Source organism: Diaphorina citri, unplaced genomic scaffold (genome assembly GCF_000475195.1).
Source record: "Diaphorina citri unplaced genomic scaffold, Diaci psyllid genome assembly version 1.1 scaffold1053, whole genome shotgun sequence".
In the NCBI taxonomy this organism is placed as follows: Eukaryota; Metazoa; Arthropoda; class Insecta; order Hemiptera; family Psyllidae; genus Diaphorina; species Diaphorina citri.
Genome location: NW_007378482.1, coordinates 23,552 through 29,211, shown reverse-complemented (window position 1 = coordinate 29,211; position 5,660 = coordinate 23,552).

Here is a 5,660-nt window from a genome sequence, read left to right as displayed (position 1 = left end):
TTACTGATGATCCATTGTCAATCCTCTAGTACAGCAGTGGAAAAACTATTCCAAAAAGTGTGTTGAACTCGAGCTAAGTTAAGAGGATGCCAATGTGCTTTGGCTCCAAGTTTTCAATATATTTGAGATTACTCAAAAAAGGTCCAGATAGAATAAAAAATGGGCACTATTGATCCAAAACCGAAAATTAATCCCTAAAAACACTGATTCAATTAAGAAAAATATTGAAGCTTTAAAGAAATTGATAACCTAGGTATTTCGTAAAATAATCGGTTATACAAGAAAAAATAAAATAAATACAAAATCATCTAAAAATTGTGGTACATTTGATATTGTAAGGTTTAGTGCTGTCAATTTTTTCGTCAAAAAGATCGCGAATCCAGAAGAACGAATAGAACAAAATTCTGCGCCACCTGACCGATTCGAACACAGATTGACTACTGTTGCTATCTGTACTATCTTTAGTCCAATGAGATAACTATCATACAGCTGACAGAACTAGTGGACCAGAAAACAACTTCAAGAGGCAGATTCTTGAGAGATGATTACACAAATGGGTACTCTGACAAGAGTCGTTTTTCTTTTTATGGACCACGATTTTCAGAAATATTCATGAAATTTTTCCACCTTAAGGTATGTCATAATTAGGTATAAACCAACTTCCCAAGCATGTCATACAACATTCATGTTTAGGTACACAAACTCTAATAGGCAAATTCTTTGAGAGTTCATTGCACAAAAGTCGTTTTTCCTAATTTTATAATGAATAAACAAATATGAATGAAATTCCACCCTAGTTATGTGATAATTTGGTAAACCAACATACCTACGAGTATTCCCAAGAATGGCATTCCCAATTAGTAAATAAAAATTGTGTCACCAACACCTATAATAGGATGTAGTCATTATTTGTAAATTATAAACCCAAGTATTTGAGGGATTTGTGGCACAATTAGGTATTTATAAATTATTATAAATTACCACAATTATAAATTTTATTATAAGTAGGTATCTATTTGAATTTCTTAGAAGAATGTGGCTATAAAATTATTTTTATTAATTGAAAAAATAGTAAGTAATATGTGCAAATATCAATATTATTAGGTAATATCTAATTCATCATATTCAAAGAGATCAGTTACTCCGACAGTTATGACAGTAATGGAGTATTGGCATAAACTTTTAAATTTATGCCATAAATTATTTATTCAAGTTAAAGTTCAGCAAGCAGAGCTCTGAGAGGGTTGAATTCTTTACCTTGAAAGTTCTGGTTTTATAGATACCTAGACCTAGCTCTATATGCATAATTATACTAGTCAATCAAAGAGGTCAAAACCATCAGCTAAAACTGACCTGGGTAAAAGAAAGTAAGAAACCCTTGCCAATATTTCGAAATTAAATAGCCCCCTTGTAAAATATTTGATCAGAAAAATATCAAAAACACTTACCCACCAATACTTATTCTAGGTGGGAGCTAGGTACCTAATTGAACTTGGAGCAATTATTAGTCATGTAGATACCTACTACTGACATAATATATCTAGGTATGCAATAATTATTTTAGATTGAAAAAAAAAGATAAAAATTGGTTCAGTGGAAATTGAAATAGGTTCAACTACTCTACATAATATTTAAATTTGAAATTTAAGCACGAAGCTTATTTTCATGGGCAGGATACCCAATTATACCCGTAGCCCCTACCTACCCATTTTCGAGTAGCTATATCTATTAGCCCATATCTCACCTCCTAAGATTACCATATCCACTTATTGATAGACAAGTATTATTTTGAGCTCTAAATTTTATTGCTACTAGTTTTTTGCAGTAATCATCCAAGGCGATCATTTCAATCAAGTAGCGTTCAAAGTTCAAATTATTTTGCAGGAGTTTTGAAAAAAGGTTAAAAATTGGTTCTGTGAAAATTGAAATATGTTCAACCACTCTACATAAACCCTACCTTCCAAGGTAATTGGACTGGAGAAATGAGCGGAATTAAGAGTCAATAATGCTGTGAATGTGAAAAAAAAAAAAAAAAAAAAAAAAAATCAATTTTACAAACACATCACTAAGTCTTGGTGGAAGTGTCAGAGGCGCTTTCTGGTATCATCGAAAACCCTTTTGCCGATCCACCAAAATGTATCCCTATATTTTCTGCTGAACATTTGTGTTCTGCTTCTGCCTTGGTTCATAGGTGTGAAGAGGAATATTGATAGGTTCTTCAAGTAGCAATAATAATTGATCAGAAGTGATACCTAGCATCAACTTTTCAACCTATGCATCAATGTATGGATTGGCAATAATATAGATAGTAGTCTCATTGCCGGAATTCAGGAGTGTCTGAAAACAAATCCAACGAAATATGAAGCAAAATTTTATGAGGTAAGAAGATACTCGAAGATTAAAAAAAAAGAGGTTTGACAGAGCAGGGAACTGTAACTGCTAAGGTCATATCATCCCGAAATCGAAGAGAGAAGGAAGACAGGATACTAGAAAGGCAGTCATTCCGACAACGAACCTCATCCGTTCAGGATAAAATCCACCGCCGGCGGGTCTTTTTTTGGTTCAAATGAGGCTAAAGAAAGACCTTTGCCTACGTCAGCAATAATATCTATTTCTTGTAATATTATGGTCAAACCTTTCCATGATATAGTTATGTAGATCAATATCAATATTACATAACACTTTATTTATTTCAACACAAACGATAAAAGTCGACATAAAAACTTAAAGGAGCAAAAATGAAAGAAAACTTCATCTTTGCAATGGGGGCAAAGTTAATGCCTGAGGCATTCTCTACCACTTGACCTAGTCATGAACTCATGAATGATTGAAAGATCTCGGGTATTGATCTCACATCAGTATCTCAATAAGGCATAACAGAACTACTTGCCAATGGAAGGCCGTCATTAGGTGACACTGACAAAGATGTGTTTGCCAAAACATTGCTCGACATCACACAGAAAAACAATTTGATTTGAGAGAGAATTACACCAATTAGATAATCGAGTGTGAAACTATCTAAGAGTTTATTGTTTTCATAGACAGGACCTAATAGATAGCAGATACTTCGGGTTTATTTGGTCTGTATACCTATCAGATTTTTCGGGTGTATTTGGTCAGTGTATATTTGAGTATTTGTTTCCTCTTCCTCTAGACTTCAGGTCTGTAGATTTGGGTGGCTGTCCACTTAAATTAACGGCAATATGGTCCTATTTGACGGCATATCTAACAGCTTAACTAACTGAATAGATATTTTCATGTAATTCGGTATTAGTTGCATTTTCTTTTTTAAAGACTTCTGAACAGTCTTTGTTTGACTTCCCATATAACTGCAAGGCTTTCCATTTCCTGATGACTTTTTTGAAAACTTTGAACTTTGACTCCCAACCAAGATAGAAATAAATCTAAAAGGATATAAAACTTTTACCTAGTTACGTGCGTAGAACGAATTTCATCGTGCCACGAGGGATTACAAATAACTGACATTTAATTACAAAAGTATGAAATTTGATATTTATGATAATACATAATTACGTATCACATATCTAGCTACATGTATCTAAGAGATGTTGGTAGTGTAGGTACCTACAATAGTTCTACACTAGAGAAATTCACTTGAAATCACCATAGCATTCTTTCACTTTGGTCCGTATACCTAAGTAACAAAGCACCACACACCAAATGATCATTATGATCTTACAGAAATTGCAATTTTAGGTCGTTAGTATCACGACAGTGTACCAAGCCAAGTTCTCGCTCTTTGACCCATAACTTCTAGAAAAACATTGAGATCCCTGATAAAAACCTTTGCTTGAAAAAAAAAGATGCTAAGTTTCTTCAGGAACCCGGTTTCAAAAATAACTTACCTACCTGATGTATTTAGAAGAACTTGATTACAAGAGATAAGATAAGAAAAAAGAAACTTCATGCTGATTTTTTTCGTGTATTTGGCAAGAAGCTTTATAAATTCTGTTAGTTTTTTTGCAGTACACCTATGTTCTTTCATGGACTGATTTTATCTGACATACCTACTTGCACCTGTGTACCTACTTCCGTGTGCAGTACCTAAAAAGTTAAATAATTAAATAATTTTGAACTAGGTACGAGTCTAGATACTCTAGATTATGTAGCTGGATTTAATTTCTCCAGGAACAAAAGAAAGTAATTGTATACCGTAAGTCCTTAAGCCATGCTTGATACGTATAGTACATACAGGTACTTTACTCTATAGTCGCTGTACGTAGGTATTATAATTTTATAATTAACCTACCTACAAATGGTACCTATACAATGCATGAATGTACGCAAGTAACATCCCGAAATTCGGATCCCATTCCCATCAACCCATACTAAAAAGTATAGAACTCCATGTCTCGGTTGGGATCGAACCAAGACTTCTCTGCTTACCACACGAACACCATTCTGTACAAGACAAATCATTTAGACCTCGAGAACCCTCCTATCCTGGCTCAGTAACACTGCGGTTCACTCGAATGAAACACACTCGGTTTGTTACGAACTTCTATGCTTTCCTCAAGATGTTTACTGGGGATGTTTTCCCATGAGGTCCTATCATGTAGATGTTTTTGATGGTACATAGGTTGACCTCTGTTTTTAGAGTGCCGATGAGATTCTTTGGTAATGGGTGTATGGGTGGGTAAATACCCGGGTATTTTAAAAAAAGAAGAAAAATAAATAAAAAACATCATCACTTGATTTTTTTTTTTTAATTTCCCGGGCACAATTCAACTGAGGCGCTTCTTGAAAATACCCGGGTATTTATAAAAATTGGGTATTTACCCGGGTAAATACCCAGGGTATTTACCCCAAAAATAAGTACCCGGGTATTTACCCATCACTACAGGTAACGCATGACATTATTGACAATGTCATTGTCTAAACTGTCCAGACATATTGTCAAACATTAGTTGACAAAATTAATTATAAAACCATTAACGCAGATAATTAATTAAATCAAGGCGACTTGTATCAAACACCTAACCTAATACCTACCTAGTAAAATACGCATGCTATGGTTATTGCATAGGTACAGTGACAAAATAGTAGGTAGGTACACTTACTATACCCTACTACCTATAATACAATAATATAACACCTATAATACAACAATATAACACCTATAATACAATAATATAACACCTATAATATTGGTAATATCTAGAGAAATATTCTGACATAAACAGTGGTCGTCCATTCTCTATCACCTAACCTAAGCCTTTGTAAAATATTGCGGCCCTCGAGGCAGGGTGTCCTAAAATGAGGTCACATTTTAAGTTTAACTTGGCCCTTGTTTACATGTCTGACATGTTGAAGACAGTCGTTACCTACATAAATAGGTACACCCTGTATCATATAGGTATAGCGGTATAGATATCAGAAAAGTGTCATTCCTGTCTGAGGCAAAACACATCAATTCAGCATGGTCCTAGGAAAAACATAGATGCCTGCCTATGCTATAAGTACCTCTGTACCTATAAAACTGTAGACTGTTGTAAAATATGGCGAATAGGTAGGTAGATATCTATCGTGGCGCTAAACATGTAGGTAATGTAGGTACATGTGTGTATTTATTATTATTTAAAAACTATAGGTACTAGCCTTGACAACTGATAACAGTGATAACGCAAGATAATTTGGGG